Source organism: Prunus avium, chromosome 3 (genome assembly GCF_965620075.1).
Source record: "Prunus avium chromosome 3, drPruAviu1.hap1.1, whole genome shotgun sequence".
Taxonomy (NCBI): domain Eukaryota; kingdom Viridiplantae; phylum Streptophyta; class Magnoliopsida; order Rosales; family Rosaceae; genus Prunus; species Prunus avium.
In genome coordinates this window covers 31,671,474-31,685,654 of record NC_142286.1, presented here as the reverse complement: position 1 = coordinate 31,685,654, position 14,181 = coordinate 31,671,474, and positions in this window count along the sequence as shown.

Genomic DNA, 14,181 nt, shown 5'->3' with positions numbered 1-14,181 from the left:
TGATCAACATCTGAGGGCGCTCGGACCGAAATCTCCCGTACGTCGAAGGTACGGTGCGATCGGCCTGGAAGAAATAGACGAATCAGACTACGTTCCAACTTCACCAGGGACCACTATCTCTCACCGATCGGCGGGACCTTCAAAGGAACATCATAGCTATAGCCCACGATCGGATAGAGGAAACGATCGGCAAACCGGAGGTTATGGAGGAAGCCCCAGCCGAACGGCGGGTCAAGGAACACGCGGCCACAACACTCGCCGGGGCATGGAAAACCAAGCAAGGGACCCCTTTGGCGACGACCTTCCCTCTACCGACCCAACTATCCGTCTCCTCCTCCAGAAGATGAACCGTATCGAGGAAGAACAGAACCAGGCTCGGACGCCAACATGGGGGAAGGTACAACCAGGGCCATTCACCAGTCGCATCTGAACGTTCAAGCACAAGAAGGAGGTCCAAGCACTCTGAATATCGTTCTACTCCGGGGTGGAAGATCCCGTTACTCACATTCATACCTTCCAATCAACTTTGGGTTGCAAAGGACTAACGGATGAAGGCCAATGTTTACTGTTCCCCTCCACCCTGACCGGAGCTGCTCTGAATTGGTTCTACCGAATGGAACCAGGCACGGTCGACTCTTTCGATCAGTTGAAGCAAACCTTCCTCAACCATTTTATGATCCAGACCGATCGCCTGTATTCTGCCGATGACCTCTATACAGTTCGGCAGCAAGACGATGAGCCATTGAGGGAATATGTGTTGCGTAGATACAGCTGCACCAAAATGGATTCAGTTGCATCCTCAACTTGTGATACTCGCAAGTGCACGAACCGTTGGTAGTATAGCGTATGTAAGTGCGAGGTCGATCCCACGAGGATTGGTGATTGAATGATCCCATTCATTTTCCCTACACAAAACAGAAATGAAAAAGAAAGGAAATAAATACAACAAGAAAAAAAGAAATAACTCAAGCCAATAAGTTCCCAAGTTCAATTAAGATTAATGGATTGATTCTAGCTAAAGTATGATTAAGCCATGGTGTGTGGTCATAACCTTGTGTTCCTAATTCCCTAATTTGATCATTTGTTGTCTAACCTAAAACTAAGCATTAGGAACCCATTAAGCATAGAAGAACATTTTAAACAACCAAGTATGTATCTAATCCCTGTTGTCGAATGTCCATACATACTCTTCCTATTCATAGTTCAATTCGAATTAAAGCATGGTGTATACTCTTAATTCAAACCAAGATAGCTAACATGCAAGCCTAAATGGTGATCAATCATTCAAACAAGCATATTAACTTATAAGCATAATGAATAAGAACAAAAACCATAATTGAAACTTGGAAACTAATCAAACTTGAAACTAAAGAAAAGAATTTACATAACAAGAAAAATAAATTACAACTAAGAAAACATTAGAGAAAGCTAGAATTGAGAACTAGAAAGGAAAACTAAGAGAATTTGAGGGAGAGAAGGGAAGGGAGCTCTAGAGAAGTGTTTGAGAGCTCCCCCCCTTGGGGTGTGTTTACAAGCTTAGAGAACTTCCCTATTTATAGGCCTAGGGGAAGTGAAAATCTGAATTCAATATGGCTAATGCATACAACACTTGTTTTATAAAATCTGAAATGGTTGATGCACTTGTATTAGAAAATCTAAATTGGGTGATGCACTTGTATTAGAAAATCTTGAATTGGTTGATGCACTTCACCAATAGATCCCACCAGCAGCCCTAGCTCATCTTCATGTCACCATGACCAAGCTTCCAACCAGAAATGATAGCTCATACCTAGCTCACCATGACCAAGCATCCAACCAGCACATGCTGAGGTCAGCATGACCAGCAACTTCAAGGGCTTACAACTTGGGCTTCTATTAATCAAATTAGGACTTTAAGCACTCGAAATTGACGTTCAGAATGTCTTCTTTCCAGCCATATATCATTTGGGCCAATCCAAGATCGGAGGAGGAAGTTAAGGCCAAAACAAAATGCTAACTCATTTTGCGCGCTGATAAAATCCATCCTGAGCATGGCTCTGTGTTTGCTAGGTAACAGACTCCACAATTATCCAATGGGGCTGAATTTCTGATATGTTATAGTATACACCCATTGGAACAACTTTCATGAAGAATGTGGCCTCATCCGAGCTATGTAGGTTGCTGAAACAAAGCTTGCAATATGACCTACGAAACTGGGCTGGCAGGGGACTGTAGCCAAAATTGAGTTTGTCTTTAAGCTCTTCATCCATTCATCCAAATTAGGCCCTAACATGCACGGATTGCATCATTTACTATCCAAAGCCATCATTATTACCTAAAGCTCAATGAACTGAAAGATAAACACAAAAAGGATTAAAAGCACAAGTTTAACTCAAAAACATAACCAAATCATAAGCTAGAAGGGTACAAAATGATATACAATTATGAACCGATCAAATACCCCCAAACCTAGATTTTGCTAGTCCTCGAGCAAAACAACACAAAACAAAGTTAAAAACAAAACAAGAAGTTAACTAGACCACTTTCGTAGGTAACTCGATTGCATTGAGCGAATGCAACAAGCCTTTAAACCTCTAGACATCCCTAGTAGGAGGAGTTGTGTCTCCTGAGGGTTTAACAGTTACGATACCCACAAACGTTTTTCTAACTCTACAAAACAAAATGGTTAGAAAACTTATTAGATTTGTTAGTTCTTAAGCAAAACCAAAACAAAAAACAAACATAAAAATAAAAACAAAACACAAAACACAAAAAACAAAAAAAACAAAATCAAAATAAAAACTCAAAACAATCTTTCCGAACATTTTGTGAAGAGAAATGACTCATGCACATGACTTAAACGTTTTGACAATAAAAGCTCAATTTTAGACATTATTCACAAAGCGGCAAAGTTCAAAACATAATATGCTCAAAGTGTAGTAGTGTGATAGCCAAATGCAACAAATTCCCCAATCTTAGTTTCCACACAATTTCAAAAATCATACCAAGCACAAATGCAACTTCAAATCTCACCAAAGTTGTCCTCTCACAAATGAATCACTCAGAAGAGGGCTACAATGCAACACTCAGTTATAGACATGGGATTAGAGTTAAATCATAAGGTACTTAACTCAAAAATAGGAAGATGAAGAACTTGCATTAATATGATCTCAAGAAGGAGGCCAAACACTTAAAAGTAGAAAAATGAATGCAATTCAACCACATGACATTTAAGATCAATTTAGGTCTTTAGCATAGGTTGTAATGGGGCCAAGGGTGTAAGGTGAGTAAGAAATGAAGGGTATGGATAAAACAAAGTCCAAGAAACTCAAAATATAAGAGCATAAAACAATTGTTTACAAGACTTCGAATCATCACGATTAGATTTTTTCTTTTACACGATCAAAACTCCTTATACCTTCATTTACAATGATTTAAACTCCTTTCCAAACACCAATGAAACCCAAAAACAAAATTTCATTCAACTACCATTTAATCATAACTTTTTTCTTTTCTTTTCTTTCACCAATTGTGTGATTTTCTTTTTTTTTCTTTTTTTTCTTCTATGTAATATCCCTTCCCAAACTTAGCATGAAAAACACATCCGAATTAGAGCTCATGAGTTCCTTAGAAAGGTAAATATTTGTTTTTCGGGCTAAGGCGAGGAAATATAATTGGTAAAATGAAAGAAAAGGTTTACATGTAGGCTCAAAATGGTTAACAATGGAAAATCATGCTTAAGCATGCATAAGGTTAGCTTGAAAGGCACAAACGATCCAAAGAAGGCCTTAATATCATTTCTTTAAATGTCATGAAATCAAATTGCATAAGAATGAATGACTTTTAAGTGTTCAACCAAATCAATGAATAATGAGATCAAACAACAACTTTGATGACAAGAAAATAAGAGTATGTGTATAACACTCATGAAATGAAGCACAAGGCTCAAAAGCTCACATTATATGGTTATATAAGTCTAATTTATGCTTGATACAATTCTTTGGGTCATGCAAATCCTTTAATTGGAAAATTATGAAACAAATGGCAAGTGCAAAGAAGGTTTCGAACATATCATGCTAGAACGATGCCAAATTAATTAATTAATGAATTTTTTTATTTTTTTTATTTTACAAGAAGAATTTACAAGGAACACAAAAAAATAAATAAATAAATAAATAAAATTCAATTTTCATTTAAGTCATGCAAACATTTATCACAATCTCATCAAATGTGTTCGGAAAGTGACTCAAAACAAAACAAGACTCAAAATATAGAAAAAGAAAAAAAACAAGCAAGAAATATATATTTTTTTTTTTAATAAGAGAAACTAAATTTACTTGGTAAACTCCAATACCCCCAAACCTAGATATGAACATTGTCCTCAATGTTTAAAAATTAGGAACAAGCAATGTCATAACAAGAAATTAAAGGTACTAAAGTAAATATAAAATCACAAAACACACAAGAATTGAAATAAAATAATTACAAAATAAAAATTACAAACAAACAAAAAAAATAAAAATAAAAAAACGAAACAGTAAAACACTCGAAACAGAAAACAAACAGTCTTACACAAACCAAAACCCAAACGATTGAAAGCCCAACCCAAAAGAAGTTAACACACTTTGAAACCTAACAACGGTGAAAACCCGAAGCCCACAATGAAGTCCGAAGCCCACATGTTATTATTAATTTTATTTATTTATTTATTTATTTTAATTTAATGAAACGTGAATTGGGAGTGCGAAGGCGGGTATTTACGAAACAGAAAAAGTGTGGTCCTTGATGCCTTGGTTCCTGGGAAGTCACGGGGAAAATAGGTGAGGGACGTGTCGGCGTGCAGAGGCCGCTTTCACATCCCCCAAGCTAGAATTATTAGACTCGTAGGAAGGCGCGACGACTTTTTCACTTGAAGGTGGTGAAAGGTGAAAATGCAATTAAGGGGGTTGGGAAATGGGTGCGGCGACATATAGAGATAAGTGGTAAGGGCCGCACAGAACTCAGAACCGCAGCGGCTAGGGTTTAGCAGACTAAGTCTATAAAAGGTAAAAAGAAAGGGTAAAAAAAAAACAAACTCAGGAACACACAAAAGAGAAAAGAAAGAAAGAAGAAAAGAGAGTGAGAAATCAAATGGCCTCTAACTACCCATTTTCGTTGGATCTCAACCTAGCTCCACCGACTCAGACACGAGGCCAAGCAGCGGCACCAGTATGGATGCCCTACTTTGCTTCCGCACGGGGGCCTGTGACAGTAACTGACTCAATACTCCTGGACAACGATGTTGCCATTGGAGTGGGCAGAAATCTTGTGACTCCTAAAGATATACGTGTTCTGGGGACAAGGGATGACAACCGGGTCGTGAGCGATGCCCTGGCACTGAGCGTGCAGAGTACGGCAATAGTCGCAAGTTTGGGTCATCGCCTACTTGTAACATCCCGACCCAAAATATTATTAAGATTGGATTTAATTTAATGAAAATTTGGAATTTCCAATTTTGCCTTCGAAGTGGGGGCAAAAAGGTCAATTTTTATCCGGAGAGAGTTTGGGGCAGCATGTGGTGTTTTTAGAAAGGTGGTACTGAGCCGAGTCCGTAGACACGCGGTAGGCTCGATTCGGATTTGAAACGAAGAAGTTATGGTCGAAAAACCATTAAGGGCTTGATTGGAAATTTTCAGAATTGAATTTTGTTAAAATCAGAAAATCTGATTATTTCTCTCATTTCTCTCTCTCTCCCGTGAGTCTCTCTCTCTCCCCGACCCCGTCGCTCTCCCTTCCTCCCTCTGCAACTCAGGCCACCGGCCATGGCAGCGCACGAGACCGGACTCGATCGAACCGCCACCTCCTCCTCTCTCTTCCCCGGCCAGCACCGCACCTGGAGTCGTCGACAGCCGCCGGAAATCGCAGAAAACAGGCCGGAAAATCGTGGAACTTCAACACCTTCGTTCTCCTTCGTTTCTCAACCAAATTGGACGAGTGAGGTATGAAAATTCATCTATTTTTCGTACTCTAGCTGCCTGTTGGTTAGGTTTCCAGAAATTTTGAGAGTTTACAAGTTAAATTTCGAAGTTTAGCTACAGCCGATTTTCAGTCGAAATTTCCGGCCACTTCCGGCCATTTTCTGGCCTTCACCCAAGAAGAAAAGTGGTTCCAAATTAGGTGTATTACCTAGGTTAGGAGTTTGGAGCCAAAATACTAAGTTTTTCCGGTCACCGGAATTGTGATCAAGCCACCCACGCGCGGCAGCGCGTGGGGCGGCGCGTGGGCAGTCCGGCAGAGGCCACATTTTATTCTAGAATGATCCTTACGTTGTCACGAGCGCGTAGGAGTTTACGGATCTCAATTTGGATATCGTTTGGGCCTCGAACGAATTTTACCTAATCTGTGATTTTTGGGTTCGATGTGTTTGGCCCGTTGGATCAAACCCAATTTCACGTATGTTGTTCCAGGTATTCCTAGGATTGCATAGGAATTCACGGATTGTGAATCGGAACCCCGGATGTTCCGGTTCAATAATTTAAAGTTTATGATTTACGATAACCGTTCGATCGTGAGTTTTGACCGTCCGGTTGACCGAGTGTCTTCCGAGACTTTTTCAGCGTTTGAAACTCTTAGGTGGACCCTAGGAGTGTCTCGTTCCTCGTGCGTACTAGAAACCCGGGAAAATTAGGATTTTATTTTAAAGTCTTATTTTGAAGAGTTGGATTTTTATATCGTATTCCTATTCTGAAATAGGTAATCCGAATCCGCCTTCGGAGCAGGCAGGACCCTCTCGGGGTCACGCAGCTTGGGACTACTTGTGAGTGGACTTTGTTTTCAAATAAATAGCATGGTTTTATCTTGGAAATTGCATGTATAAGAATTTAAGGATTTACTGACAGTTAATTTGTGCTTTAAAGTGAAACTAATATGTTCGTAAGTATTTGGTATATTTTCTGGGTTTTGATATTCTAAGTATCTTGAGTATATATAAATTGATATATGTGAATTGTTATCTATCTTTGAGGGCTATGTGTGGGAAGTACGGGGTTGTTTTATGAGTTGTGGAAAGATGTGGTATAGATTGTCAGTTTGAAGTGCTATAAGCACTACCCCGTGTACCTCCCCCTGGATTTGTGAATGGATTATGGAAATGTGATACTTGGAAATATCGGAACCCGGGGCATACCTTAACGGGGTGTCGCTGTAGACCCTTAATTGGGTAGTCTGCGCGCGTAGGACTGTTTACAGGCGTACGGGTCTTGATTCTTCGTCCGTACGTGCTGGCTGAGAGTTAGTCCCCCAGTTGGACGGCTTGTCCCTAGCCACATAGTCCGCTTGAGGGCTGATAATTGTGAGCTAGTCAACAATCCCCTGCTGGATTGTTTCCCCGGTACAATTAGGTGTGTCTTATATATATTTAGAGTGTATCTCTCATATTTTAGTATTATGCAATTGTTCTTATTTTTTAGCGAGGATACTTCCCCGCTCGTCGTGCCGGTGGGCACGGGTTTCGAGAGTTTGATTTGAGTTTTGTAAGGAAAGGTTTGGGTGGGTTGATTTGCAAGTTTCACTGAATTTCGGATTTAGCTCGGATTGAGCAAACTATAAATGTATGAATATAATGGTTTTTAATGTATTGAGTTCATGCATGGTTTTCTAACAGTGGGGTTATATTACTTTGGTTTAAATTGAACTAAACTTTGTTTTGTCCACTCACAATTTTCTGTTTTGCGCCCCACAGCCAGTAGTGACTGGTACGAGCAGCAGAGCTGTGTTGTGTGCCCTTGAACCGTGAACTTTGGTGCTCCGAGCTTTGGTAGAGCTTCGGTACCCTGTTAACTCGTAAAACTCTATTCTTACTGGTTGGTTGAATTCTGTTAGATGCTCTGTTATTGCCCAGTTAGAATTTGGTATTTTGAGGCCGGAGGCCATGGTTTGTAACACTAAGCTTTGTGTATATTTTACGCTGGCTGTTGGGTTGAATAAATATCTGTGTTTTTGACAGGTTGAAATTTTTGGGTTATGTCCTGTTTACAGGGGAGACTCTGCCAAAATTTTGGTAGAAAGTCTCGGGTTTTAGTACATGGGCCCGGCATCTGCGGAATGCCGGATATTTAGGCGGGATCCGACCCGGGTTCCGAGGAAATCCGGGGCGGGTCCTGTCAGCTTGGTATCAGAGCATTAGGTTTCTTTTCTTGGGACTATCATGCTTCTTTTGCGTGTTGGTACTAATGATTTGGTGGTTTCTTGGGTTTAGAATCATGCATCGTCGTGGTGCTCGAATAAGAGGTCGTGGTCGTACTCAGAGATATGGACCCAATCCTCCACCTCCATCTCCATCTCCACCACCCTCTCCACCACCACCACCTGTTGGAGAGCAAGCTGGTGAGAATATGTTGGATTGGCAACAAGTGATGAACCAGTTCACTAATCAGTTTACCACACAGCTTGCCCAAAATATGGCTACCGCCATGCAAGGAACCATGCAAGGGAGACGAGAGCAGGAAGGTTCAGACATCAAAAGAGTCAAAGATATGGGAGCTAAAGAGTTCTTTGGTAGCTCTGATCCTACGGAAGCCGAGGCTTGGCTCACGGATTTGGAAAGAGTTTTTGAGGTTCTACAATGTCCGGAAGGGGATAAAGTGAGATTGGCGGTTTTTCTACTGAAAGGGAATTTGGTGGAAAACTGTTAGGAGGGCTGATATGACTTGGGAGGATTTCCAGCGCGTCTTCTTCGTGCAGTTCTACCCGCATTCTTACCGGAATGCGAAGAAGATTGAATTTCAGCAATTGACTCAAGGAAATATGACCGTGTTTGAATATGAGCAGAAATTCAATGAGTTATCAAGGTTTGCACCGGACATGGTAGCCACTGAAGAAGAGAAGTGTATGCGATTTGAATATGGTTTATGGTTAGAGATTCAGGGTAAGGTTACTGCTACTCCACATACTTCTATGAGGGCACTGGCTGAAGCTGCTGATAGAGTGGAAAGAACAATTAGATTGACTGCTGGTAGACGAAGTAGAGACATGTCAGGAATTGGTGGACCGAGTCAGGGTCCATCAAAGAGAGGATCCAGCTCCAGTTCAGCAGGTAGTAGCTGGTCCGGTGGACGGAGGTCTAGCTCCAGCAGTGGTCGGTCTAGCGCTCGACCAGTGTGGGGCCAGCATTCAGGACAGCAGTCGGTGGCCGGTACAAGTTGCTATATCTGTGGACAGACAGGACATCTCAGGAGGGATTGTCCATTACGTGGGCAGACTAGTGGTCCCACCCAGAGGAGCGGAGTTACCTGTTTTCAGTGTGGACAGCCTGGGCACTATAGGAGTGAGTGTCCACTTCTCACTGTTGGTGCTACTACGGGACAGGTGACTGGGGCCCAGCAGGGGCAAAGCGGTAGAGGACATGGTCAGACCCGGGGTGGGGCATCTTCTTCTGCAGCCGGTTCTTCTTCGAGTAGTGGGGTTCAGTCCACTTTCCGTGGACGAGGCGGTAGGAGTCAGAGGGGCCAGCCAGGGCGTGCTACTACTCAGGCACGTGTATTCTCTATGACACAGCAAGAGGCCCAGGCCACACCGGATGTTATCACTGGTATGGTTCCTATTTTTGTTTACCTTGCACGTGTATTGATAGATCCCGGGGCTACCCATTCATTCATTTCAAGTAGCTTTGTTCCTTATGCCAGTGTTAGACCCACACCCATGGCAGGAAGTTTTAGTATTTCTTTACCTACTGGGGACGTCCTGTTTGCGGACATGGTGTTTAAAGGTTGTTACGTTCAAGTGGGAGATGCATTGTTAGATGCGAATTTGATTCCCTTGGATTTGGTAGATCTTGACATTATCTTGGGAATGGATTGGTTAGAAAAGCATCGTGCATCGGTAGATTGTTTCAGGAAGGAGGTAGTGTTTAGAAGTCCAGGACAACCTGAAGTTGTGTTCTGTGGAGAGCGTAGAGTTCTTCCTTCTTGTCTTATCTCCGCCATCACGGCAAAAAGGTTACTTAAGAAGGGATGTGTGGGGTACTTAGCCCACATCATTGATACTCAGGAGATCACTTTGAATCTGGAAGATGTTCCTATTGTTCGTGAGTTTCCAGATGTCTTTCCGGATGATCTTCCTGGTTTACCTCCTCAGAGAGAAACCGAGTTCACTATCGAACTCCTTCCAGGCACGAACCCAATTTATCAAGCTCCTTATAGGATGGCACCAGCAGAGTTACGGGAGTTGAAGATACAATTGCAGGAATTGGTTGATCTTGGGTTCATTCGACCTAGTGTTTCCCCTTGGGGTGCACCGGTGTTGTTTGTAAAGAAGAAGGATGGAACCATGAGGCTATGTATTGATTACAGACAATTGAACAAGGTGACAGTGCGTAACCGATATCCTTTGCCTCGAATCGATGATTTGTTTGATCAATTAAAGGGTGCCAAGTATTTCTCTAAGATCGATCTGAGATCGGGTTACCATCAACTGAGAGTACGAGATGAGGATGTTCCAAAGACAGCATTCAGGACTCGTTACGGCCATTATGAGTTCTTAGTGATGCCTTTCGGATTGACTAATGCTCCAGCAGCGTTTATGGATCTCATGAACAGAGTGTTCCGACCTTACTTGGATCGCTTTGTGATTGTATTCATAGACGACATCCTTGTCTATTCCAGAACTTTGGAGGGTCATAAGAAGCATCTGAGGTTGGTATTGAAGACTTTGAGAAGAAAGCAGTTGTATGCCAAGTTCAGTAAGTGTCAGTTTTGGTTGGACAGAGTGGACTTTCTCGGGCATGTGATATCAGCAGAAGGAATCTATGTGGACCCTCGGAAAATAGAAGCTGTCGTGAATTGGGTGCAACCCACTAGTGTGACGGAAGTACGGAGTTTCCTGGGGTTAGCAGGTTATTATCGTCGGTTCGTGGAAGGATTCTCAGTGATAGCAGCACCTCTTTCACGGTTAACGAGAAAAGATGTTCAGTATGAGTGGACGGAGGAGTGTGAACAGAGTTTTCAAGAGTTGAAGACGCGGTTAACCACCGCACCTGTTTTAGCTCTTCCAGACAATTCAGGGAACTTTGTGATCTTTAGTGATGCATCATTACAAGGTCTAGGATGTGTTTTAATGCAGCATGATCGGGTGATTGCTTATGCCTCAAGGCAACTCAAGAAGCACGAGCAGAATTATCCTACACACGACTTGGAACTTGCTGCAGTGGTGTTTGCTCTCAAAATTTGGCGACACTACTTGTATGGTGAGACGTGTCAGATCTTCACTGATCACAAGAGCCTCAAGTACATTTTCACTCAGAAGGAGTTGAACATGAGACAACGACGTTGGATGGAGTTGATTAAGGATTACGACTGTACAATTGAGTATCATCCCGGTCGAGCTAATGTAGTAGCTGATGCTTTGAGTAGGAGTATTAATGTGAGTTTAGCTCATTTTAAAGGGGTTTATATTCCGTTGATGGGGGAACTACGGAAGGAAGAGGTAGAGTTGGAATGGAGTCAACAGGGTGCAATACTTGCTAGTTTGTATGTGAGGCCTATCCTGATTGAGAGGGTGATTGCTGCACAACTGGAAGATCCAAAGCTTTGTGTGATAAGATCAGAAGTAGAAAGTGGCATCCGGAGGGATTATGCGATAAGAGAAGACGGAGCCTTAGTAACTGGAACTCGTCTCTGTGTACCCAGGAATGACGACCTGAAGAGAGAAATTATGGAGGAAGCTCACTGTTCAACTTATTCTATGCATCCGGGTGGTACTAAGATGTATCGGACTCTACGGGAGTACTACTCGTGGCCGCATATGAAGGGTGACATTGCTAAGTATGTGAGCAGGTGTTTGGTGTGCCAACAAGTGAAAGCGGAGCGACAGAAGCCTTCTGGGCTTATGCAGCCACTCCCGATCCCTGAATGGAAGTGGGAGCATATTACAATGGATTTCGTTTTTAAACTTCCACGTTCTGCAAATGGGTATGACGGAATTTGGGTGATAGTTGATCGACTCACCAAATCAGCTCACTTCCTACCTGTAAAGGAAACCTATTCTTTGACGAAGCTGGCGAAGCTCTTTGTAGGTGAGATAGTGAGATTGCATGGAGCTCCTGTGTCCATTGTATCGGACAGGGACGCTAGGTTTACCTCTCGATTCTGGAAGTGCTTGCATGAGGCTATGGGCACCAGGTTACGTTTTAGTACTGCTTTCCACCCACAGACTGATGGACAGTCGGAAAGAACCATTCAGACTCTGGAGGACATGTTGAGATCTTGTGGGTTACAGTTAAAAGGTAGTTGGGATACTCACCTTGCTTTGGTGGAGTTTGCGTATAATAATAGTTACCATTCGAGCATTGAGATGGCTCCGTATGAGGCTTTATATGGGAGGATGTGTAGAACTCCAGTCTGTTGGAATGAGGTGGGTGACAGGAAAGTGGAAAAAGTGGATAGTATTCGGGACACGACTGAAAAGGTAAAGATGATTCGAGAGAAGCTTAAGACCGCACAAGATAGACAGAAGAGTTATGCGGACAACCGGTCCAAGGATCTTGAGTTTGCAGTTGGAGACTGGGTATTTTTGAAGTTATCTCCTTGGAAAGGTGTGATGAGGTTTGGTAAACGTGGGAAGTTAAGTCCTCGTTATATTGGACCGTATGAGATCACGGAACGCATCGGACCAGTTGCCTACAGACTTGCCTTACCTTCGGAACTATCTCGGATCCATGAAGTATTCCATGTGTCCATGCTACGGAGGTACATGCCTGATCCTTCTCATGTTTTGGAACAGCAACCCATGGAGTTGAGAGAAGATTTGTCGTATGTTGAGGAACCCGTACAAATCCTGGATAGAAAAGAGCAAGTGTTGCGCTCCAGATCTATCCCAATGGTGAAAGTGTTGTGGAGGAGTCAGACTGTAGAGGAAGCTACTTGGGAACCCGAGGAGCAGATGCGGGCCCAGTATCCTTACCTCTTCTTTTGACAGGTACGTAAATTTCGAGGACGAAATTCTTTAAGGGGGGTAGATTGTAACATCCCGACCCAAAATATTATTAAGATTGGATTTAATTTAATGAAAATTTGGAATTTCCAATTTTGCCTTCGAAGTGGGGGCAAAAAGGTCAATTTTTATCCGGAGAGAGTTTGGGGCAGCATGTGGTGTTTTTAGAAAGGTGGTACTGAGCCGAGTCCGTAGACACGCGGTAGGCTCGATTCGGATTTGAAACGAAGAAGTTATGGTCGAAAAACCATTAAGGGCTTGATTGGAAATTTTCAGAATTGAATTTTGTTAAAATCAGAAAATCTGATTATTTCTCTCATTTCTCTCTCTCTCCCGTGAGTCTCTCTCTCTCCCCGACCCCGTCGCTCTCCCTTCCTCCCTCTGCAACTCAGGCCACCGGCCACGGCAGCGCACGAGACCGGACTCGATCGAACCGCCACCTCCTCCTCTCTCTTCCCCGGCCAGCACCGCACCTGGAGTCGTCGACAGCCGCCGGAAATCGCAGAAAACAGGCCGGAAAATCGTGGAACTTCAACACCTTCGTTCTCCTTCGTTTCTCAACCAAATTGGACGAGTGAGGTATGAAAATTCATCTATTTTTCGTACTCTAGCTGCCTGTTGGTTAGGTTTCCAGAAATTTTGAGAGTTTACAAGTTAAATTTCGAAGTTTAGCTACAGCCGATTTTCAGTCGAAATTTCCGGCCACTTCCGGCCATTTTCTGGCCTTCACCCAAGAAGAAAAGTGGTTCCAAATTAGGTGTATTACCTAGGTTAGGAGTTTGGAGCCAAAATACTAAGTTTTTCCGGTCGGCGCGTGGGCAGTCCGGCAGAGGCCACATTTTATTCTAGAATGATCCTTACGTTGTCACGAGCGCGTAGGAGTTTACGGATCTCAATTTGGATATCGTTTGGGCCTCGAACGAATTTTACCTAATCTGTGATTTTTGGGTTCGATGTGTTTGGCCCGTTGGATCAAACCCAATTTCACGTATGTTGTTCCAGGTATTCCTAGGATCGCATAGGAATTCACGGATTGTGAATCGGAACCCCGGATGTTCCGGTTCAATAATTTAAAGTTTATGATTTACGATAACCGTTCGATCGTGAGTTTTGACCGTCCGGTTGACCGAGTGTCTTCCGAGACTTTTTCAGCGTTTGAAACTCTTAGGTGGACCCTAGGAGTGTCTCGTTCCTCGTGCGTACTAGAAACCCGGGAAAATTAGGATTTTATTTTAA